Here is a 26530-nt window from a genome sequence, read left to right on the forward strand (position 1 = left end):
AACATAAAAAAGTTTGTATTAAAAATCACTGAGCAGTACAAAAATGGGAACAATACATATAAATTATATTCAACACCCAACTTTATAAAACACCTTAAAAAAAAAAGATGGCCTATATCTGCATCTGTTCTGTTATAGTCCACTAAATAAAAGGTTTTTAAGCTGAGAATACTCTGGGGACTGATATTTATACCACAGCTTTTCTCCCCTTAGGAGACATGATTATGTATTTTTAGCCAATTCATTAATGGATTTTTATTTTTTATAGTTTTTAGTCCTCCCTCCCCCTTTTCCAGAGGAAGTTAGTAATAAGAATGGCAGTATTTACTGTTGTCTGCATCTGAGTGGTTCACAGCTGAGCACTTCTCTTGTGTATTCAGTGACAAATGGCAATCACTTTATCATTTATCTTATGACAAATAGCAGATTCAGCCACAAACTGCTGGCCGTAGCAAACTTACAGGATGAAGTTCTTTATTGTTTATGGTTTGTGGGTTGATGTATTCATGCCTTGTTTATTTGTGAAATGAACAAAAATCAGTAAGCAGGCATGAACAGAAATTTGGCCACACAATCAATTGTACTTTTTTTTTTCTCCAGTCTTCCAAGGACCTTGCAAGGAAATTCGCTGAACTAGGTCTAAGCCGTAAGCTGCCTTTAGAAAAAAAAAAGTCATTAGAGGATGCACCAAATTGTGACATTATGCCCTTAAGCCAAAATAACACTGAATGGAGTTCCTACCTCACATTAACCTTCTGAATAAGGGTCTTCGATTTGATAGCTAGCTCTTGTCAGAGACAAGTGCGCCAACAGGCCAATAGTTGAAGAAAACTATTTCACTCTGCTAACAGTTTAGCCACTGTGTTTAGGTTTTGACAATGCCGTTTCACAGACTTATAAAAATATTTCTAAGTCATTTTAATACTTTAATGGATCGCATGGCATATGCATGAGATATATTTATACTCAACATCACAAAGCTTTTTGTGATCCCTCTAACTTCTAGGAGAGTCTTTATCTTCCTGACTACCTGTATTTATCTTTACAGCTACCTCACATTTATTTTATTTTTCCTTCTTATGTTTATATACTTTTATATCTATACATTGTCTCCTCTGTTTGAATGTAAGCTCCTTGAAAGGAGGAAATGTTAACTTTGCTGTCCTTATATTGTCAAAACCCAACATGCTGTAAGTCTGACATAGGGTAAGTGTTGAATTAGTCAGGAAACAAATATTAAACACTTACCACATGCCGGCTGCCAACACAGATGCAGCAGATGGAATACTGGACTTGGAGTCAGAAAACCTCATTTTCCTGAGGTCAAATCTGGTCTGAGATACTGGGCACATAAACCCTGTTTGCCTCAGTTTCTTTATTTGTAAAGTGAGCTGGAAAGGAAGTAGCAAATCACTCTAATAACTTTGTCAAAAAACTCTCAAATGGGGTCAAATTGGAAATGACTAAAAATGATTGAATAACAAAATCAGCAAAATGCTGAAAGCCATTATATGAGCGTCAAATAGCAAATATCACTTCCAAAATATAATGGCTACTGATAAGATGAAATAAAACATTGACTAAAGTAATAAAACTTTAGAAGAGATACTTTTTAATCTGTTATCCAATGCTTTGTATAGAAAATTTGTCTATGTAGTCAAAACAAATTATTACAGTCTTAGAATATAATGATAATGGTGGTGGTGATGATAGCTAGCATTTACAAAGTGCCTACTATAAGCCATTGACTGTGCTAAACACTTTTTACAGACATTATTTCATTTGATCTTCACAATATCCTAAAGGTGGGTAGTATTATTTTCCTTATTTCATTACTGTGGAAATTGAGGAAGACAGCAGTTAGGTGACTTGGCCAGGTTCATACAACTAGTAAGTATCTGAAGCTGGATGTGAATGCAGTTTTTCCTAACTCCAGGCCTAGTGATCTATCCACTATAGCATCTAGTCTCCCACTGGAATTGCTTGCTCCAAGAGAACTCTGTCAAAAAGCATTAATTGAGTGCTGTGAACTACATACTCTACAAAGCTTAGGGAATACAAAGAAATGCAACATATAGTCTCTGTTCTCAAGAAACTCACATTCTAATGGAGGAGACAACATGTAGATAAATCTGTGCATATTAGAAAAATGTAGTATAAATGAAATTAATCTCAGAGGCAAGGGTCTGAGAAAAAGAGGGAATAGAACAAGGGAAAGATTTAAAACAGAAGATGGGCTTTCAGTGGAGTCTTAAATGAAGCCGTGGAAGCTAGGAATCAAAAGTGAGGCTGGAGAATATTTGGGGAACATCCCATGCAAATTCATGTTTGTGAGTTACTAAAGTTCTAACTTACTACAAGACCAGGATATCCTAGTAGGGTGTGGATGTGAAATACTCTATAAGAAAACTTAAAAAGTCAAAGGTACTAGGTTGTGAAAGGTTTAAAATGCTATACAGAGGATTTGTTTTAATTGATCATGGAACTAAGAGGGAATTATTGGAGTTTACTGAGTTGCAGGTAACAAGGTCAGTCCTATATTTAAGGAAAATAACATTGATATCTGAGTAGAATGAGGAAAAGATTTGAGGTAAGAAGAATAATTAGAAATAATTTAGATAAGAAGTGATGAAACTCTGTGTAAGGTTGTTGACTGTGTCAGTGAAGAGAAGATGACGTATTTATTATGAAGAAAGAACAATAAAGATGCAATCTTGAGTAGCTGGGGAAATGATATGTGCCAATGGGAGGAGGGAAGGAGTTGAAGAAAAAGGTAATGAGTTCTATTTTGGATATGCTGAATTTGAGATACCCTCAGAGTATCTACTCTAGATGTGCAACAGGTAACTGGTAATAAGTGATTGGAACTCAGGAAAGAAATTAGGGCTAAATAGACTGATCTGGGGGAAACAATAGTGATTTAAAATTTGAAATTTGATAGAACATGAATTAAGTGAATGAAAATGCATTTTTAAATGCTTATTGTAACTGATTCTTTGCTAATCAGTGAATATGCCAGTACAATCAAGATAGTTTCTGTCTTCAAGGGACTTAAATTCTAATGGGGAAGACATCACATAGAAAGGAGTATTTTCTGGGAAAGAGTGTTTGGAAGTTGTATATCCATTTTTGTGTATGTCTCCAATATTTTCTATTAGAAATTCCCAATTTTGTCCAGCTTTTCGTCCATGAATTTTGTAGACTTGTGAGTTTAAAACTAATATTCTTGGAGAAAGCTGAAGTTAGAGGTCCAGAAAAAGCTATTATGCGGCTCTGAAATTTGCATATACTATCTGCTGGGCTCATCAGAGGTGAATGATAGTTTTCACCCCACTTAGTTACAAGCCAATCTAGATGCAGTTATTTGCATAAGCAATTTGATTGGTAAACATTGCTCTACACCTCCATATTACAAACTTTTGAGGACCAGAAACTCTGACTTTTTTCACCCATTTTGAGAATTTATTTTCCTTGCCTATAATCAACAATAGAATTAACAGTAAAGGAGAAAACAGATAAGATATGACCAGAGATGGAAAGATAAATAGAAAAACAAATGTTTTAACATTTCTTGACAAGATTATATGAAAAATAGAGGCAAGAGTAGAATTGTCAGAAGTGGAGGTAGCTAGGTATTATTGTTTGTACTTTGTTCTCAGAGAGTACCCACATCTCTAGACTGAGGAAGAGCAAAGGCCAGTTCTTACTTACTAGGTATATAACCTCAAGGCAAGTCATTTATTTCATTTAATTTCTATCTCAGTTTCTTCAGATGCAAAATGAGGATTATAAAATCTACTTCCAGAATATTTGTGAGGATTAATTGAGATAATATTTGGATTTAATTACCATCCTTATACTGATGATTCTTGAATCTATAATCTCTGTTGACCTCCAGTCGTCATCAGCTTTTCAGACATTTATTTAGAAGTATATGTCCAATAAAAACTTTAAATTCAATATGTCCAAAATGTAACTGATTATTTCCCCCACCCATTCCTTCTCTCTTACTTCCCTATTGTTCTTAAAGGCAAGACCATCCTCACAGTCCTGCAGGTTCACAATCTGCATCTTGTCCTTCACTCCTCACTCTCTCTCATCCTCCATATTCAATCTGCTGCCAGTGTTTGTAAATTTTTATTGCTACAACATCGCTTAAATATTTTTCCTTCTCTGTGACATTATCGCTACCATGATGCAGACCTTCATCACCTGGACTATTGCAATAATCTACTGGTGGATCTGCCTGCTTGAAGTTCTGCCCCCCCACCCCAAGCCAAGTGATACATCATTCAGCCCACCAGAGTAATTTTCCTAAAATATAGGTCCAACCATGTTATCTCTTACTCAATAAATCCTATTGGCTCCCTATCATCTTTAGGATCAAATAAAAAGTCATCTGTTTGCTTTCAAAGCTCATTCCCAATCTTGCCCTTCCAATCTTCTTACATTTTATATCTCACCACCATTTCTATTCTTTTCAATCTTGTGACACTGGTCTCCTTGCTATTCCATGAACAAAAAAATTTCATATCTAGGTTCTAAGCACTTTCTCAGGCTGTTCCTGTTGGCCTCTATCCTTATGTTTATTGATATTAAAGTACCAGATAAAATCCTATTTTTTGTGGGAAGCCTTTCCTATTTTCCCTTATAAATCTAATCCCCTTCCTCTTTCATTTATCACTTATTTATCATAAATAGAGCTTGTTTATACATATTTCTCTGTTAATTTTCTCCTTCATTAGACTGTGAGTTCCTTGAAATGAAGAACTGACTTTTGACTCTTTTTGTATCACTGATACTAAACACAGTGCCTGCCACGTGAAATGTGCTTAATAAATGCCTATTTCCTTTCTCTTTTGTTTTGGGGGAGAGGATTTCTTTTTTAATGAAAGAAAAGGTGGTTATTATGATTCTCATTTTGCACCTGGGAAAATAAAAGAAAAAAGGGGTAGAATGTGAAATAGAAAAAAAAAAACAGAATGAGATGATTTTCAGTGAAATCTTAGAATGAATTGTGAAGCCAAGAATATGTTTAAAAACTATGAGAAAACTCTTAGGGGGAAAGGCTAGTGAGAATATCCATTTTCTCATATTTGAGAAAGGTACAAAAACATGTTTCCTATTATCTAATCTTTGAGTACCTGAGGTACCTGAGAAATCATCTAGTCCAATATTATATCTCCTGACAATATTATCGCTATGATATTTGGGAAAAGAATGTTCATTCAGGCTCTGTTTGAACACTTTCAATGGCAGGAGACTGAAAAAGCAGCAGCATGAAGCAGAGTAAGAAGCAAGTATAAGTGAATACTGGTAATAGTAATCTTTCATTTTAAAATAAAAGGGAAAAGACAAGTTTAGGTTAAGAATTCTGAGATGGATTTCAGGCCCAGGGAAAAGGAGGAAAAGTTCAAGAAAGGACTAAGATATCACTAAGATACCTATCCAATAGATTAAATATGTTACTGTTTTTGAAGCACAAAGATGGAAAGAAGAATGGCAAACTAGAAGCAAAACAATTATATATTAAGAGAGAGGAAAAAAAAGGTATGGTCAATTGAAGGTCATTCTATTGTGGGGGGCCAGAGGAAACTGCAGGCAGGACTAGATTAAATAGTAATAGCAAAAACTCTAATGACTTTAAAGAAAGAAGATCCAGAGAATGAAATTTCCTGTTCGTTAACTACTGAATTTGGCACCTTCATTTTAAGTCTTTGGAGAGAAAATGCTATACAATAATTCTTTCAGAATCCTCTCATAAAATAGAACTGTGTTAGAACTCATCAGAATTTTAACTGATGAGATATATTACTTGTTATTAAGTGGAAAAGCTCAGATGAATTAGTACCTGTCCATTAAATGAAAGTAGTCTGGAAAGACAGTGTTCAAAAATGTCAATCAGGTAGGGACATGCCAAAATATATATAGCCACCAGGTCAAACTACTTAATAATGTTCCTAATAAGGCATAATTAGTAGTGTGCTAATGGAAAGATAATTCAGATGCAAAAAAAAAAGAAGAGAAAAGGGCTGAATAAAATGTAAAATGTTAACACTATGAGGTTCAAAATGGAAAAATGTCGGGTTTTTCTACACGTTGAAATGTGTACTTTGTGAATGTGCAAGTAGTAAATAGCACACAAATTAAAATAATAGCTTAGAAAAAGATATATTGACTGCAGCAAAGTAATAATAATAATAATGATTCCTAGGAGGAATATCTAGGTGTGTTTAGGAGATGCAGAGTCATCAAATAATAAGCAGTAATAAGACAAGGTGATTTGAAAATTATCAGTAAACTGGGAGGTATTTATTTTTTAACCTTTCTACTCAGCACCATAGTGCTATGTGTTCTTTGTTATGAAGTTTATAGAAATTGTTTCTTTGCTATGAATTTTAAAGAAATTTTACCTAAAAGAGGAAATAACTAAGGAAACAATATCCCTAACACATTGATTCATTAAGCAATGTCTGCCAATTGCCTAATAAATTGGGACTGATTGCCTTCCTCAGCTTTGGCGTGGGACCTTGAATACAAGGGGAGCCTGATTTTTGTAACATTAAAAATAATTAAATTGGACAAATTAATTAAAAGAAGATAATACAACATTAGGGAATCTGAATTCTAATTGGAGAAAAGATTAAGGATTTTCCAAGGTGTGAGAAGAAGGTACAAATGTCTGAAAATTAGCAAAAGAAGTTTCACATGTGTAAATAATTAAAGGAATGTGGAAACAATAATAATTGATCAGTATGGGACCATTTTAACCTAAGACTTAGGGGTTGCTTAAGATATACAACTGTGAGAAAATTCCTTATATCAGTTTTTGGATCTGGTTGAATTTCTAGTCAGCATAATGTAGGTCCTCAGAGTGGTCCACTGGACGGCTAGTTGGTGTAGTGGATAGAGCACTACAGAAGTCAAAAGGACCGGAGTTCAAATCTGGCCTGTCACTTAGCATTTCCTGGCTGTGTGACGTGGGAAAGTCACTTAATCCCAATTGTCTCAGCAAAAAGAAAAAAAGAAAAAGAAAAAAAAAAAGAAAAGAAACAAAATGAAGTGGTCTAGCTTCCCAACCACACAGGGCTAAGTTCAAACAGTGCAATAACATTTTCTTCCAATTCCTACAATTGAATGAATAAAGCTTTCTTAAAGGACAGAAATTGGACTAGACCCTTAATTGAATAGAAAGGGAACTGATCCAGCTCCAAAATTGAGCCACAAGAAGGAGTCAGTGTGGTTCACTCAATTCCCCCAATTAAATACTTGCTGTCTTAATTCCTCCAATTCTCTCAAAATATGAAGTGCGCCACTCCTTTCAAAAAATGTGCAAGCCATTGTAAAAAAAAAAAACAAACCTTATATCTAATATATCAAACAATAATACATGAAATCATAGAGAGGAATTCTAAATAGTACATTATTAAATGGCAGATATTGTGTAGTAAAAGCTTAAAAGAAGGTAAGATTTCAAAACAGTTTGTGTAACTGAATTTCCTCTTCAACAGTCTAACATTTAGTGGCTGTGTAAAACAAATGTATTATATGAAACATTATAAAATTTAGGACTATTGTGTATATATTATGTGTTGTAGATTCTGAGGAGATAGAATAAATATTGAAGATTATTTAATTGTGTAAAGAAAAATTATAGGACATGATAAAAAGAGGCAATTGTCAGGTGATTTAGAATGTGCAATTAGCCTAAAAAAGATAAGGATAAGAGGTGACTTAATGATGGGACTTTAAAGATATATTATCAAAGACTGTATGTATGTGTATATATATATATATGTGTGTATATATATATATATATATATATATATATATATATAATATATACTTCTCAAGTGAGGATTTTGTTACATTTAAAATAATGATTTAAAAGAAGATGGAAGATGAAGGAAGAAGATTGTACCTTTAATTATGGTCTATTCTGGAATTGTAGTGGGAAAATAAATAAAGTTCATTTCTCAAAGAAAGAAGATATGAAAGACATAACTTTTGAAGAAGCCATATATGAAAATGGGAAAGTGGAAAGAGTACTAACTCAGAAATCCTAAAGTCTGGGTCTTATTCTAACCTCTGCCACTCTCTTTATGACCTTAGCCAGTGATTACAATTCTCTGAACCTCAGTTTTCTCATCTGTAGAATGAAGAGTTTATAATGGATAACTTAAAGTTCATAACCTCTCCCCCTCCCAATCCAGGCTGAATAATTTAAAAAACAGATTTGGCAGGAAGTATAAAGAAAGAAAATTTAGAATATAAGCACTTTAAACAAAAGTAAAATTTTTTAAAGTTTTGGAAGAAAATTCATTGAACAGTAAACATTTAAGTTTATAGAGGCAAGAAAAATGAAAGCTCTTGAAAGACCTGAAGGATCTAGATAATTACATTTTATGTGATATATAAGGTAATATGACCAATACAATATAAAAAATTAAAGAAAATGTGAAATTTCAGAAATTCAAAAATATGATATACCTAAGAGTTGTGTATAATAATAGGAGGTAGCAGATATATAATGGAATATTGCTAATAAATCTAAGGAATACTTTTCTATAAACACATATACCATCAACGGGGATAGTGAACAAGTATGAAGATTATACATACTGGGAATCTTAGGTAGGTGCTTTGTGTAGCTGAACTCACTGGACCTTATCTTTGCAAGGCACATTGCTCTGGCAGTGGCCATAGTTTTTGCTGCCTCCAGCTGCTCCTTAAGCTGAACTTCTTGTCTGTAAAGGTTCTAAATTCTTTCAGAAAGAACTGGAATTCTTACTCTATGACCAATTTATGCTTCTTTTCCCATTTCTGCTCCCTCAGAGTCTTGGTTCTGATATCTATTATCTCTTGAGCAGCAGGATCTTAGCTTTAGTACCAAACTTTCTTATTTCTTGATTCTATCAAGTTTCAGAAAATCTTGCCTTCCACATTACATCTCAGGCAGAATATAAAAGCACATGTTTCATATAGCCAGATGCTTCTGTTGTAGCAAGTCTTTGCTGATTTGACACCATATTAGAGGTATAAGGGAGAAAGAGAAGAGTATGTCCTTATAAATTCAACCTCACTAAGAACTGATCCCCTAGAGTTGACAAGCTCAGGTTTACATTTCATATTTTAAAGACTACCAACAGTGTAGTTCATCCTCTACCAGCAAATTTAATTGAAGATTGAATACATGATATTGTTGGTGTCCCATTAGTTGCCTTTATCCAATGGCCAGCCCATTATAATGTTGCCAAGTTGTGTAGAAAACTCCTTTGCACTCTTTTATCAAATTGATAATCTTTTAATTTCTCTTAGGTGAAGTTTAGGAAACTCTGAAATTTCATCAATGACTACTTGTATCCACCTACTTTACTTTGGCTTGAAAAAGAGTATTGATGCCTTAAAAATGTGTTAAGATTAGTAAGAGTGAACAGTAACAATGAAATTTTTAAAAATTACAATGATTATATTTCTTATTCCTTGAAATTATTTTCTGTTTTTGCAGAAAAGCAATAAAGTTGTTGTTGTTAAACAAATGAGAAGAAATGTCCATGTAAGCAAAATAATCATAATAATGGTAACAATAAAGACATATCTATTACCAGAAAAACTAGAACTTCTTTCCTGTTGATTGTCTAAGTTGCCTCTTCTATTTAGCTCCTTAAAATTATTTTCTCCTTAATCTTCTAGGAAAAGATTGCATCAAGCACATTTGCTAGGAAATATGAAAATATTTGTTTTCATTGACAGCTGCTCCTAATTAAAAATATTTTTTTATTTTGAGAGCAGCTAGTATTAGAAGTATTACATTAGCCTGCCAAATTTGTGGTTTCTTGGATTTAACTTCCTGTATAATGAGCAAGATATATCTATTGGTTCAATTTTAAAGGCAAGCAGGACAGATTCTGCTTTGATGGCACTACCCTCCACTATTAGGGAACTCCCGTGGTGATTGCTTCTTCCCTGGACAAGGTATTTTTTTTAAATTTTCCATAATGACATTGAAAAAACTACTTAGATGTGGCATCTCAAGAGATTTTTTGAACTGGCTTTGCCTCCAAGCTCTATTGCTGACAAGGCTTATTTCACAGGCCAAAATGTCTAACTCTGGTTGGAATCCAGGGGAATTTCATTTTGTCAAATCCTTGGTGAATTCTAAATCCAATGAAGTGATTGTTAAACTGGAGGATACACTGTCAATGTAAATGTTGCTACTAAGAAACAGCCTAAATTAAAGAAATCTCCTCTGTGGGACCCATGTTTTAATGGGGAAACAGGGTTTCTAACATTCCATGTAGCCTTTTGATAATCTTCCGTGGCCTGAAATCTTCATTCATTATTATCAGTTAACAGATGTTTCAAGCAAAGGGAGTAGGCTTAGTTTGTACAGTTACTACCAAGATCTCATAATAGGAGATAATTTTGTATAATATGCTAAAGTGACCAAGAATAAAGTCAAATGGGGCTTCCTTTCATGAATTGAACTAGACATTGCTGATGGACCAGAGGGTCCCTTCTAATTCTCAAATTATCCTATTCTATGTTATCATCCCAGTATTGTCATATACCTGCTTCTTGCAACTCTAGACCAAGAATGACTAGATTAATGAGTTCAATGCTGGAAGAACTTCCAGTCAAATGAATATATGATAAAGTTTTTATTCTAGTGTGAAAATTTCAGGGAGTTCTTCAGTTCCAATCTGTAGTTGTACCACAGCACAATAAATAAGGTTCATTATTTTAACCTTTGTTCAGTCTTTAGTGTGTTCTATATGTAATGTATTTTTCATCAAGTGAAGAAGCTCTAGTGTGTGTGTGTGTGGGGGGTTCACCCCAATAAAGAGAAAAGTTGGAACTGCTAAAAAGAGACCTGTGCAAATAAAACCACTTTTGATTTAGAAGATAGAAACAATAGCAAGTATAGGAGGAAGAATAGAAACGTGTCAAGTAGGTTAAATTTGAGAAAATGTTGAATTTTGCAAAGAGTGCTAAGAACAATGAGAAAGGATATAATCTTAAAATCCATAGAGGGTAAGGGAAAAGGATCCAAGAAAGACTAGGATTGCCACTTGGAGTGGTTTACATCAGAGTTATCAGCAGCCCTCATCACTCCTGAGCACAGCCCAAACTAGATTAAAGTTTAATTGTTAAATGTTTAGCAAAATAGATAAAAGCATTATCTAATATAGATAATGTTAATTCATAGTTTTCTAAGTCAAGAGATGGTTTATAGGAGACCTGTTTCTATTTGAATACAACACAAATGGTTTACATGTTGTTTAGAGAAATAGGTTGAAGAAAGAGGCAGTCCTTTCTTAATATGCTTTCATTGTGTGCCATAAAAATTTATCTGCAACCTAGAAAAGACAAAAGAAAGAGTAGCTATTAGAGAACTGAGATTGGGGTAGATGATAGTGGTGGTGGTTGTTCTTGGAACAAAATCAAATTATTATGTTGGCATCAAGGTACAGTGTGTCTGACTGTGGCTGATTAGGCTAATGTGAGCTCAGAAGATTCTACCACAGGTCAAGCACAAATGGTTTATATTAACATGTGGTGTGGAGATGTCTACATTTGAACATCTCATGTTTCTTTTGAGCTACTGGAATTCCACTTTACTTATAGAACACAGTATCTTCTTTGATGTGGACATGTCATGCTGGATGGTCCTGTGCCAGTGTTTCCCACCTCTCACAGCTGATTTCAAAATTCTTCAGGATAGACAGGATAGTAGCAGAAAGCCAAGATAGGTGGACCTCACTGCATTTGATTAAGGTACTGAATGACCTGACTGATGTGATTGCTGAATCGTTTCCAGTTATCTTTGAAAGACTGTTGGGAGTGGTGCCATAAGACTGCAGAAATGTAAATATCAACTTACTTTTCATAAAGGGTAGAGAATGGAGTTTTTGATTTATATGATGGTGAGCTTTATTTCATATACTGGAAAAATTCTAGGATGTAATAAGACATTAGGATAAACAATACAAACAAAAGTTGAATTAAGAAGGGCATGGTATGCAGAACTAAAGAACTAATTTTTTTCTGTTTCCTTTACATTGTTTGAAAAATAATAGTGATAAATGTTCAAAGCAAAGATGTGTTTAGATTAATAATTAAAGATATGACAATGAACTAGTGTAAACATATAATAGAATTGTTAATTATTTTATTCTTCATCCCCTGAAATTATTTTTTAAATATATTTTTAAAAAAAAGATAAAGCTCTGCTCTGGCCAGAATAAACCTGGAGTACTGTATTCAATTCTTGCTGTCACATTTTAGGAAGGAAGCTAGTAGAATAGGATGACTAAGATAATCAAACATCTCAAAGTCATATGAGGACTGACTGATGGACCTGGACATAGGTAGCCTAGAAAAAATATAGCATATCACCAAGATGTGGGAAACAATTTTAAGTCATCTGGAAGAGGAATGATCTGTTCTGCTTGACTACAAAAAATAAAGTAAATTACTTAAATAAGGTGTACCATTTTTTAACATTTATTCTTTTTCCATTTCTTAAAAACTTTTATTTCATTTTTGTTTTGTTAGTTTCACTTTTTTTAGATATTCACAAAGTTTTGTGGAAAATATTTTTCCCTTTGAATCTCTGCAGTTTTTATGGAGTTATTCTCTGCTTTTGAGGAATCTGCAGATTTTCAGTTAATGTTTGATGTTGGGCATTGTCTTCTTTGGTTTTCTCACTGATTTAGTTTTAGTACTTTAATTGAGGGCTAGCCAGGGCTAGACTTTGGTACCTGTTATTTTGGGGTAGGATGATCTTTGCTGTTTGATGCTACCTGGACAACTGGGTTCTTTCTGTTTTCCTCCTTTCTCCCTGCATCTTTGGGGCTGAGAGTAATATTCAAGGATTCCCATAGTATCCCAAGGATGCTAAATAGAGGAACTCTAAAACATTGGAGCAATTTAGTCCAACTGACTCTTGCACTTGTCCTTGTCCTTCTTTGAGCTCTGCCCTCTTGGGATTCTCTTTCCTTGATTTTTACATTCAGGACCCCTCCATGGGCAGAGGCTCCATTGTTGCTCCTTCTTGGCAAAGCCCTGCATTCTACATATGCCATTCTCTGGGTCCAGCTTGTGAAGGACTGAAACTCTGAGTAGGTGTACTGGAATCAGACAACTGAACACTTAAGGCTAATTACCCATTGGACAATATTCTATTAGCATATGCTTGGAAAATGGCCCTTCCCACTATTCTATGCTGCCTCGATCTTTTGGTGTATACAAATAATTGTAGAGGGATTAGGGGGTGAAGTAAGATGATCTAGGGTCACTTTTGTTGTGGAGGAAGAGAAGGGAGGTTGTGGAGAGCTTGTATTCCTTTTTCTTCACTTCTCCCACTAAAGACCAAGAATAAAGATCAAGGACTTTTGTTTATCCTGACTCTGGCTGATTCTAAGGCAACCAGGGTGCTAACTCAGTCTTCACACAGCTGAGAGACAAAGGTAAATTTTTTCTGTGCTGATGCTGGTTTCTCTGATGATCTCTCCTTTTCCTATTACTTTGATCTGCTGGATTATTTTTTGGGGCAAGGATGGAGTAGAAGAAGTCATCTATTGTACTTTTTCCTCTTTTTTTTTTTTAATTACTATTTGATCTGGTACAAATTCTAGACTTTTGTTGATATAACCTGCCTACATTCAGGCTACCATCTTGGCAGAAGTCCTGGGTAGAAATATCAGAACTTTATGGAAGAGAAATCTTTGCAACAATCATAACTACTTAGAAATGGAATTGGGCTTCTTTAGAAGGTGAGAGAGTTACAATTTAAGATCTTCAGTCACAGACTAGATGACTACTTGTTGGATATGTTATCAAGTCAATCATCAAATATTTATTTATTAAGCATCTATTCTGTGCCAGGTACTTTGCTAAATTCTGAAGATACAAAGAAAAGCAAAATGTCCCTGCTCTCAAGAAGTACACAGTATAATGGGGAGACAACAAAATTAACTATGTACATAGAAGATATGCTCAGGATAAATTCTAGATAACAAAGATAAGACATTAACATTAAGAGGGATTGGTAAAGGCTTCTTGTAGAAGGTGGGAAAGGCTTCTTGTAGAAGGTGAATTTAAACTGGAACCTGAAGGAAGTCAGAGAATCCAGGAGACAGAAATGAAGACGGAAGAATTCCAGGCATGGTGGGTACTCGGTGAAAATGTATGGCATTGGGAGGTGGTTTTGTCTTGTTCCAGAGATAGCAAGAATGCCAGTGTTACTAGATTGAAGAGGGGAATACAAAGGGGGACATAAGGTGTGAGAAAACTCAGAAGATAGAAAGAGATTAGGATAAGAACTCATTTAAAAGCTAAACAAAATATTTCATGCCGTTTCCTGGAGGTAACAGGGAGCTGCTGATATTTATTCTATAGGGTGAGAGCTGTGCCATGTTCTCTTCTCTTAGGAAGAATAATTTGATAGCTGAGTAGAAAGTGAACTAGACTGATGAGATATTTGAGACAGAGAGAACAATATGTAGGCTACTGCAATAGTCCAAGTATGAGGTAGCAAGGAGCAGCACCAGGGTGCTGGCAGTGTTAAAAGAATGATGTTACAAAGGCAAAATCTAATGCTGTAGAGGGAAATCATACTTTCTTCAAATATGAGATGGGATGGAGAAAGAACTCTTGAGTAAATATTGTTGTGAATTCTGAGGAATAGGTGATCAAGTTCATGAGAAATTGGATAGTGTGTGTATGAGTATGTGTGTGTGTGTGAGTAATCACTTCTTAATCTTTAATCACTTCTTAAAATAATGAGGAAATAGGAATCATGTAGAAATGAAGACCTTGATTTTCTTTCATTATCAAAGAAAATTCATTTGTGTTCAAAGATACTTAGAAGTGATGCTTTATTGTGATCTCCCCTACCTTTTATCCCCTTCCCTTCTCCACCTCCCTGCCTCTCCTGGTAATATGGTTGCATCATTTTGCATTCTCACATTATTGCGACTGTTCTATATTGTTTGCATATTTTTGAGATTGGAAACTGGAAGCCTGAAGTCAGTCAAAAGTATAATGTATTGTGAGCTATCCCTCCCCCTAACATGTCACCTTTATTAAAAGTTTTAGGTGACCGCAGGGACTTAATGGAATGAATATAAAATGCTTACATTTTATCACATGATTTGTAGTATATATTTTGGTCCTAAACATGGATTTATTATTTCTGTCAACTCCATAATTCTTGTTTTCTGCTAATATACCCCAGTTTGGTAGTTGGAGCATGACACTATAGGTTAGTGACATGAAACTTGATTCTTTGCCTTCTGGTTATAGAAGCAGAATCCATTCTAGTGACCCAATACCATTCTGCTCTTCCACAGTCTTTAAGCATTTCCAGCCAGCCAAATTTTTCTATTATCAAAAATCAGTTAACTGCATGATTTACTCAGGCTGATCTCACTAGTTTAAATCTCCCAGTAAGATGTATCCCTAAGAGGAATGAATTGTTAAATTAGCTGAAATTGCACTTTTGAGAAATTGAAATAGGTGTGATTTGAATGCACATTTTACTTAGTTTTAGCATCTAGTAGAGAAGGAAACTTTGATAACTAAATATGTGTTTTATTTACCAATGTCTTTACTAAATCTGCATGGAGGAACAGGATCACTTTTAATTGGTCAGTTCAGTCAAAGCCACCTGAGCTGCTCTGTTCCCAGTTAAAAGTTATGGTTATAGAAGTTGCTTCCTTTTTCTACTGCATTGTGTTACTGTATTCCTAAATTGGCATGTGAATTTAAAAAAAAAAAAACTATAGGCAACTGATAATGCAGGATGGTCATACACCTAAAAGCTTTTTAATCATAGTTTTGGTATTAGCATTGCTCATATCATAGACTCATTGCCAAAATTGAGAGAATGTATAGAAACAAGACCTAGGTTCAAGTCCTGATTCAGATACAAGTTGTGACTCTTGGCAACCTCTCAGGGTCTTAGTCAACTCTCATAGGTAATAAAATAAAAGATATAGAGCGAAGGAAGTAGAAATGGATAGATGATAGGTAAATAAATAAAAATTTATTAAGTGCCTACTATATGCCAACACTATGTTAAGTACTGGATTAATTTTCATTGTTTACATCTATGAGCAAAGAGAATTTCTATAGTTTGTCCCATACATAATACTCATTTTGTATGTTCAGTGCCGGCAATGAATTAGATTCATATATTTGGGAAAATCTTGACATAAGCTATAGTGTGAGTATATTTAGGTATTTGAACTCTGAGGGAAATTAATCAAGGAGGGAGTTGAGTTTAAGTTACAGGATTGAATTTTGTCTGTGTAAAGCCCAAATCCCATGGAAATCTTGAGCTACATTTTTCTTCAGTAATTCCTCACATTCATATTTGACACATTTCTATATACCTTTGAGAAAAAATGGGATAAAAACTAGAGATGAGAGCAAGAAAAGAAAATTCATCTTATACCTTCATCCTTTACTTTTCTTAGGTCTCCAGTTTTAATTACTTGCTTTCATGTTGGGTTTTAATTTTGTTTTCTTCTGTTCTTTTTGGTGGTAGTGGTTTTTATTTGGTTTTGTCTTTTTTGCTTCATTTTCTCTGACATCCCAAAATTTTATAATAGCTAACCATATGACATTCCTACTGTTTCAACTCCAGTGGTTTCCAGTTGCCACTAAGGATAAAATACAAACTTTATTCAGCTTTTAAAGATCTGTACAACCAACCCCCAGTATATCTTTACCACCTCATTGGACACTCTATGCATCCTTCTGCATTCTTTGATACCACCAACTTGATGGATTTTCTACTTCCCACATACTATGAAATACTAGCTGAAATACCACATATTTCATCTCCAGTCTCTAGGCCTTTGTAGCAGCCATCCCACATGAACTCCTTCACTACCCTTCACAGAATCCTTCTCTCCTTTGAAGATTAAGCTCAAGTACCAACTTCTGTATGAAACATTTCCTCAACCTCCCAATATCCAATGCCACCTCTCTATATTTGTATTTAATTACTATGTATACATTTATCTTTATTCTCTTCATATTTATGCTGTATATATAATTTGTTGTCTTTTACAATAGAATTTCAACTCCTACAACACAGTATTTGACCCAGAGTGTTTTGTGATTTATCAATTGAATAGTTTTCACTGAAAATACCTTCTGCTAAAGTGTATATGGATTGAGAGTAACCCTCTAACAAAAACACATACCATCACATACTCCATCATCTGTGTATGTCTACTTCTCTAGTATACAGCGAATAAAGTTTTTGAATATAATTAGGTTTTGTATTTACTAATTAACATATTATTACATAAATTACATGATAAATAACATAATTTATATACTTTTTTACATAAATTATACATAACAATGTTTCAAAGTTTTTTCTTCCCCCTCTCCCCCTACCTCCACCCTTAGAGGCAAGTAATCCAATATATATTAAACATGGGCAATTCTTTTATACATATTTTGATAATTATCATGCTGAACAAGAAAAATCAGATTAAAAAGGAAAAAAATGAGAAAGAAAACAAAATGCAAGCAAACAACAACAAAAAAGTGAAAATACTATGTTGTGATCTACATTCAATCTCAATAGTTCTCTCTCTGGATATATAGATGGCCGTCTTTATCATAAGACCATTGGAACTGGCCTGAATCACCTCTTTGTTGAAAAGAGCCATATCCATCATAATTGATCATTGTATAATCTTGCTGTTGCTATGTACAATGTTCTCATGGTTCTTCTCACTTCACTCAGTGTCAGTTCCTGTAAGTCTCTCCAAGTCTCTCTGAAATCATCCTTGTTGATCATTTCTTTTATAATAAGAATATTCCATAACATTCATATATCATAAAATATTCAGCCATTCTCCAAATGATGAGCATCCATCCACTCAGTTTTCAGTTCCTTGCCACTACAAAAAGGGTTAAGCCTTATATATTAACAAATAAGAAAACCAAGAGCCAGAGAAGTTAGATTCATCAAGCTTTAAGACTTGCTAGTTTTTGAACTCAGACCCATGGACTTTTCTCATTTAACCACAGTTCCTCTCAAATTGCCATTTCATTTGCAATCATCATTTTTGATAATAACTTTTTATTTTTCTAAATATTGTTTTTCAGCATTCGCCATTGAAAAATCCTTGTTCCAAAATTTTCTCTCTCCCTTTCCCCTAGACAGCAAGCAATCCAGTATAGGTTAAACATGTGCATTTCTTCTAAACATATTTTTCCATATTCATCAGGCACAGTTTACCTTTTTAAAGATTTCACAAGAAGTTCGCAAGTAGTCAGAAGAGGTTTGGGCATTCTATGAGATGCTTGAGAACTAAGGAACAAGAGAAATGTTATGAAATGAAAATGAAAAGAGATAAAGCTATCTTTGAAAATAGAGAATTCTTAGAGAGTTTAATGATTGGTTCAAAACACAATGACATTTCAAGTCTAGCTTCAGTACCTGTATAAGGAAGGGAACTTAGTTCCCTGAAAGGATCTTCTTCATTCAGTGACAAAAGTTGCTGACAGATGTATCTTAGTATGGTCCAGGGACAAGTAAAGTGAACTACCAATGCAAGATACCAAGACACATGAGGCTAAAATAGAAATAGTCTGCCTGGGTGTGAAATGGAGAGTAACAACCTATTAAAAGACTGATTATTATGTTAATTTCTGCCCAGATGAGAAAGAGTAATGAGACTGTACCTTTTAATTATCTACCTGAATTTGGTAGATTATGGTAGCCCTAGATTTCCACACGTTTAAAAAGTTCAGGAAAAAAAGAGATATGATCAAAGGTTTGAAAACACAGAGGATCAACTTGGAAGTTCTGGGAAGTCTTCTCTTGATTCTTCTTATATTATATAGATACCAAGTCATACTCACACTATTTTTCTGTTCTGTTGTATTCAGTTTGTTCCCCTCACTCTTGATAAATTGAATGGACCCTCATTTCCTGATCATATGTCTTTAGTGATATATTTCTTTCTTTTTTTGTTATTAATCGTCTCAGTTATGTCCAATTCTTCATGATCCCATTTGCAATTTTCTTGGCAGAAATACTGGAGTAGATTGTCATTTCCTTTCCCAACTAATTTTACAGATAAGGAAACTGAGACAAAAAGGGTTAAATGGCTTGCCGAGAGTCACATAGTTAGTAAGGGTCTGAGGACAGATTTGAACTTAGGAAGAGGAGTCTTCTTACTTCAGCCCCCACTGCACTCTATCCTTGCTTCCTGATGTATGTTGTAGCACTTCTTGAATGAAAGCTACTATCATTAATGTGCTGCAATCTATTCACTTGCTACCACTACTTAATTATCTCTCTACTCTTCTTCAGGTTTTTTCTTATTATAAATGTTAAAGGCATACCTCCTCCACCTCAGAACCTGAAAAATGGATTCAAAGACTCATTCTTTCTCATTTCCTGCCTTGGTGGAGCAATGTAAGGTGGTAGTTACATATGGTTGCCATTATGTTTGCACTTTATGTGGGATGTGAAAAACTATGTGATATATAAAGACAGAAGTTTGGCATGGCGAAAAGTCCTCGAAAACTATATCTTATGAAGTTTGTTTGAAGGAAATGTTGGTGTTTGGCTTGAGATAATGGACACTCAACAGAGATTATGATTATTTTAATTTAATAAGATTGGAATTTTGTTGTTCACTCAAATACAAAGAATAAAGTATAATGAGTAGAATTTATAGGAAGAAAAGTCTTGGTATAATATAAAGTATTATATTCTTCTTCAAAATATATTAAAAATAGAATTGTTGCTCTTTAAGAGGTATTGAGTTCCCCTTACAGAAAGTGCTTCTGTAGGGGCTGTGTTGTCAGTGCCATTGTGGAGATGATTCCTAGATGATTCTCACATCAATAAAGAACTCATTTAGGTAACCTCTGAAATCTCCTCTTAATTTTAAAATGTTGTGATTCTACAATTAACTTTGGCAAAATAAGTTTAGTGATTCAAATCAATTAACAAGCACTTATTAAGCACTCATTGTGTGCCAGATTTTGTGTTAATTTTAAGAGTACAAAGACACAGATCAAATAGTTCCTTTCATCAAGGAGCTAACATGTGCTTTTTCAAGTTTATACAGAATTCATCCAAAAAATAAATACAAGGCAGTTTCAGGAGAAGTGGGTACTAGTAGTTGGAGAGATTGGAAAAAGTTTACTATAGAAGATGATGCTTGCATTGAATCTTAAAGGAAACGAGAGATTTCATGAAGTAGAAATGAGGGAATGAATTCTAAGTAAGGGAACAACCAGTGTAAAACAAACACAAAAAGAATCTGAAGTGATTGAAATGTCAAACCGCAGTTTATATTTGATCTTTGAAGAAATGAGGAAACTGAAGTTCATTAAATAGTAATTGGGGGGAGGGAATGACATAATTAGACCTGCACTACATGAAAACTGATTTGGTGGTTATGTGGTAGATAGGTTGGAGTTGGGCAACTAGATAGGAGGTTATTACAAGAGTGCAGGGGAATGATGATGAAGACCATGGTAGCCTTTGATAGCATCAATTCTGCTAATGTTGTTTTTCTATTTCCAATAACCTTATTCTCTGAAAGAAAAATGGAAGAATTTTTCTGTAAGAGAGTTAAGACAGTTTCCTTGAAAGGAAGGAGTTTCAGTTTCTGAGAGGCTGGTTTATTGTAGTGCCCCCATTATCTCAGCAGCCAGGCTCTGGATGGATGAGGCAGCTGTATCTTGAAATGGACTTAGTGGGACCATACAAAACAACATCCATGGTACAGATTAACTTCTCTTTTTTTCTTACTATTCTTTAAATAGAAGCATTAGATGACACTATCTCCAGCAACAGAAGTGCAAACACCTGGCAGATTATTTGTAATTCTAATCAGTTTTTAAACTATTGGCCTTCATTACACAGCCCACGGAGTGCTTGTGGCCCACAGCATGTATAATTGTAACCCACCATAAATTAGGAACATGGCCTCCATAATTTAGTGTTGCTGAAGCTATTGTTTATCCAAAGAACATTGTTCATATGAAAAGATACATTACCTCTCATGTGTATACTAATTACTGAAAATTGTTATATAATAATCATTTGTCCTTATTCAATCGTGATAAAAAACATTGTGAGGTTTTTAGCCCATAAACCTACTGCTCAAAGTTGATAACATTGTCAGTAAGTAAACTACTGTTTAAATTGAGGCTGGGTCATAGATTCAATTACTATGGGTCTTTGCTAGTTCTCAACTTGTTATTTGACTGGATTCTAAGAGCCATTGTAAATACTGAGAAAAAAATTCTTTACCAAGTCAGGATCGTTATTTTTAAAAATTGTACTACTAATAATAAGAAGAATTGGAACTGAACTATCATCCAGTTCTCCAAAAAGAGAATCAATGAAAAAATAATGTAACTTTAAAATATGATATTTTTACCATATTTAATGGTAATTAACAATGCTATTGCATTGATTAAATTGCTTGAATGATATTATCTTTGATGAATATAAATTAAAGTTATAGTTCCCCCCAAAAAATTATCTAACTTAAAAAAAAAGTGCATTCTCTGCTGGACCTAGCACAGTTAGCTACTTCCCAAGAAATAAAAGGTGAGTCATTGTTGCTGACGTCACCAAAAGGCAATATATCAAGAGGAATGGGGGAGGTGAGGATGAGGGAGCTTCTGCAACTTAAGCAGAGTCCATAATCTCCTGGCTGTTGTATCCCATTTTGGAACCTTGACTTTAGTATTGCTCAAACCCTCATCTATAGCCTTTGCCTTCTGGATATGACTTGCTGGTCTGATACCCTGTCCTGTTGCTGTAATCACGGCCATATCCTTTTCTTCTAGCCCTCAGGTTTTCTCTACCTGACATGGCATTCCTCCAGACACATCTGTTGATCCTCTACCTTTGACATTTATTTAAGCTGTTGTTAGACCTCTGCCTCATAAGTATTATGTATTTACTGATCTATCTGTGGCTCTGCTCCTGGATCTCACGTGGCTCTGCTCCTGGATCTCACTTTTCTCAGAAGAGTTAGTGTAATGGAGCATAAATTGTACTGAAATTGCTCATGAGGCTGAAGTTCAAATCCTAGCAGGAACCTGTATGACCCAGGTAAGTTTATTAATCTCCCTGGATCTTGGTTTCCTCTTTTGTAAAATCAAGAAATTGGGACTTTTGTTATTGTCTTCATTCAGTAGTTTCAGTCATGTCTGATTCTTTGTGACCCCCACTTGGGCTTTTCTTGGCAAAAACATTGAGGTTGTTTGCCATTTACTTCTCCAGTTCATTTTACAGATGAGAAAACTGAGGTAACCAGGGTTAAGTGACTTGGCTAGCATCATACAACTATTAAGTGTCTGTGTCTAGTTTTGAACTCTGGAAGATGATTCTTCCTGAATCCAAGCCTAGTACTCTGCCCACTGCCTAGATCATCTCTTAAGTCCCTTCCAGCTCTGCCTATGATACTTTGTAACACCAGACTTAACATTATGTTAACAAAACATCATATCTTCTGATATCCCTACAAAGTTATTCATAGAGGGACAGTGAATTTCTGGCCATTTGAAGAATTTCACTCTTCAATATAAGGAGGCAGATGAGCAGATACAGACTGGCAGCTAGCTATGGAGCTGGAATGGAAACAGGAATGTGCATATGTGCCAGGGAGGGAACAGCCCAAGTTGTGGGCATTCAGGTTAAGGGAATCTAGTAACTCCTCCCCAGTGCCTCAAGCCAATAAGAGGACAATTGTGGCTGGAATTTATCAGTGGACATCTGACCTTATTTTTTGTCTCACTTTGGCAATAAAGATTATTGTAGAGAATGAAGATTTAGGCTCTGCCAAAGAAACTCTGGTGGAACTATGTGATTTAGGAGGCTTTATAGGAATAATTGTTGAGAGATCAGATCCTCCATTATTATAATTCAATCTTCATCCCATGGAACCTCTCCAGTTCTTATACAGTTTCCAGGGTCACACTTCCCATGTCCTCAGAGGGTGGAGTTCTTATGAGATCATTTTCTGTCTTTTAATGAATCTATGGAGAAAGTTAGGGATCTGACTGACCAATCAGATGGGAAGGTATAAAATTCACCCCAGACTAGAATTTGACCTCATGTGCAATTAGAGACCGTTATAGATCTCCTAGATTATGTTTTTATATAACACTTAGACAAGAGGGAAATATCTGGAGGAGGAAAGGCTATATAAGCTCCAAGGCTGCCTTCGAGACAAATGAGGTAAGATAGTTCAAAACAAATTTTTGTAATGGAAAAGTAAAAAATTAAAACATTTTAAAATTTATTTTCAGTTACCTTAGTGATTTAAATTAAAATAATTTATTATTTTAATAATTTTTCTTCATCATCATATGCTTATATATATTAATTTTTATAATGTAATTATCTTATATATTCATATTTAATGCAACTTATATTACATATAATTTAAATTTTAAAATAATTCATTTTAAATTATCTTAATAACAATGCTTTACTTAATGATTTATAATATCTCACTTTAAAATATCAAAGAACAGTAAACTTGAAATATATAGTACATGATGCATTTTGTCATTAACCACAACTAAATTGATGAGCTACAGACCTATCTCACTTTTTTATTGTGCTTCCAAACTTTATTGCTCTTATAAGATATTGCGTCTTTAAAAAAATTGAAGGTGTGTGGCATCTTTGCACAGAACAAGTCTATCTATTCCATTTTTCTAGCAGCATGTGTTCACATTGTGTCTCTCTGTCACATTTTGGTAATCCTTGTAATATTCCCAATGTTTTCATTATTATTATATCTATTGTGCTGATACGTGATCTTTGATGGTACTATTGCAGTTGTTTTGAATGCTACAAAGTATGTCCACATAAGACATTGAATACAATCAAATATAGTTTGCATTCTGACTCCTCCATCAACTGGCTATTCCCCAATTTCTCTCCCTCTTCACTGAGATACAACGGTATTGAAAGTAGTCAATTAATACTCTTACAATGGGCTTTAAGTGTTCATGTGAAAGGAAGGGCCAGTCATGGTTGTCTTATTTTAAGAAATTGCCAGAGCTACACTAACCTTCAACCACCTCAGTCATCAAGACAAGATCCTCCACCAGCCAAGAGATTATAACTCATTGAAGACTCAGATAATGGTTAGCAACTTTTGGGGGGGTAATAAAGTACTTTTAATTAGGTATGTACATTTTAAAATATAATTTTATATGTATTGATAAACCAAAACTTTTGTGTGATTTGCTTTATGGCAACATTCATCCTATTGCAATGGTGTTTTTGAAATACATATACTTCCTCACTTGGTCCTATCCTCAAACTAGAGACATACAATGTTCTATTACATATATGTCTATTGAAAAATTTCTCAGGTATATCAATTCGTTTGATCTTATACATATTTCCATGAAACTGCTGAGAAGTAGTAGTGAATGGAGTTAGTTTCAAGGAGTTGAGCTTGAAGATTCTGGGATTTGAGGCTATATTTGAATCTTCTTCATAGCAAAGTGAACTAAGGTTAATGGTCAAGTTCTTAAGTTTTGTTTATGGAATTGAAGTTCTTAGGAATCACTCAGACAGTTAAAAACCAGCATAGAGTGCAAGTAAAAATAAAGCCTTTGCTTAGTCATATATAGTACCCTGTGTTTTTTGAGAGGATAGTCAACCAGTATAGATTTTGAACCTTTTATGTAATGTACTACATTATGAGAACTTTTTAATGAGTTTGAAAAATTAGTCCTGCTCGAGAAACTTTGAGAACAATGAATTTCATTGATCTCTAAATTCTATCTCAACTCATACTCCTATGATTCTAAGATTAGTCTAGAAAATATCCATTGATTGGGATGGGACTATTGAAACTGGCATTTGAGTGAAAGCTTTCTTCCTTTTCAAGTATACATAGCAATGCTTTTGTTGCTGCAGTTGTTTCTTTGTTTTTTGATCTGGATTTGTGATTTCATTAATGTAAAAGATCCTGGTGAGGAAAATCCTATTTATCAATGTAGATCATTATTTTCTTCAAAATATAGTTTTGCCTGAAAACCTGGAAGTTAAGGGTTCTAGGAAGTCACAAAGTCAATATATTTCAGAGGCCAGACTTGAACCAAAGTTTTTTCTGACTCCAAGACTGGCACTACATCAAATACACCATTCTGTCCCACCTTTGCAAAACCATTTTGTACAGGCAGGAGATTTTTTGGTGGTAAAGTAAAATTCAAATAAAACTTAACTACTATTAGCATGACTCCATTTGTTATTTGAATTTAATATTTTATTGGTTTCATTAATTTAATTCAGAAATGATATCAACTATTATTCAACTATAATTTTATGTGAATACAAATGCTCTTTACTATTGAAAGAAACTCTTTAGAATACTTTATAGCTACTTGAAGAACAAATTCTCAAATAAGGAAGCAACCAAAATCCAGTTGGAAAAGATGTTGTATCTCCCTCTCTCTTTCTCTCTTTCTTTTTTCTTTCTTTCTTTCTTTTTTTTTAAACAAAGCTATAAGCCTCAGAATTACTCATATCAAGAAGTAGCAATTTCTGTTGGCAAGGCGCATGAAAAGCGTTAGCCTCATGGGACTCCATTTGTGACAACAGAGCAGAAAGCAGTCCCTGTTCTGACAATAAAGAAAGTGACAGATAATATAGAAGTAATCAATCTGAAATGTATAGAAGATCTAAACCATGAAATGTCTTAAGAGCCGCAAGTGCGATCTTAAAATCAATACCTGATGCTACGAAGAGTCAGAGTAATGATTCTAGAAGAGGAATTTTAGGTGAAATTGTACTGACAAGCAAGCAGCTACAAAAAACTTGTAGCTAAATATTATATATGTGTTAATAAAAGATTCAGAGGTTTTTTTTAACAACAAAAAAATTTAAAAACAAAAAACATGATATTTGTTAAATAGCATTGCATTTTCTCACACCCATGCCTGAAATGTATGTCATCTTTATCTCCACTTCAGAGAATCTCTCTCTTTCTTTGAGGTGCGTTTCAGGTGCCATTATCAACATGATTCCTTACTTATCAGTGCCTTCCCTCCTAAACTACTTTATCTTTACTTAAATTGTATATATCTATGTGTCCTTATGGTATTCTCAGTTCAAATGTAAGGTCTTTGTGAGTAGAGAATAATTTATTGTATGCTTATTTAAAGTGCCTAACATAACACAAGGCTGATGAATAATGGGTGAAAAACAAATGTTGGAAAATTGGTTGAGTGAGTTAAACCATAAAGGAGGAACCATATTTCAACTATTAGAAATATGTGGGGGAGAGGGAGAAAAGGAAAGGAAAAGGCATTTAGGCATTAGGAAAAGCTCAGAGAAAAAGGACAAAAGTAGAAAAGTACAGGAATGTTTGTGAGTAGTTCAATTTGCTAAATAAGTAGGGTTCATGAAGTAGAGCATATGAAACAGATAACAGACAATATTCTTGTGATAGTAAACATAATCAAAGTCAAAGACACTGGTGTAGAACACAGT

The 26530-nt window shown here is 34.3% G+C and overlaps 1 protein-coding gene and 1 long non-coding RNA gene across 3 annotated transcripts in view; one reads left to right on the forward strand and one right to left on the reverse strand.

Moving 5' to 3' along the window:
• LOC127543905 (uncharacterized) overlaps positions 1 to 8733 on the reverse strand; it is a 34612-nt gene extending 25879 nt beyond the window's left edge. For both annotated transcript variants that reach the window (XR_007949329.1, XR_007949330.1), the window contains exon 1: positions 8623 to 8733. This is a non-coding gene — a long non-coding RNA (uncharacterized LOC127543905). The remainder of the gene's footprint in view (positions 1 to 8622) is intronic.
• Positions 1 to 26530, forward strand: part of CCDC178 (coiled-coil domain containing 178) — a 644800-nt gene that overhangs the window by 308323 nt on the left and 309947 nt on the right. The gene's annotated exons all lie outside the window — the stretch shown is intronic.

The sequence above is a fragment of the Antechinus flavipes genome, chromosome 1 (genome assembly GCF_016432865.1).
Source record: "Antechinus flavipes isolate AdamAnt ecotype Samford, QLD, Australia chromosome 1, AdamAnt_v2, whole genome shotgun sequence".
Taxonomy (NCBI): Eukaryota; Metazoa; Chordata; class Mammalia; order Dasyuromorphia; family Dasyuridae; genus Antechinus; species Antechinus flavipes.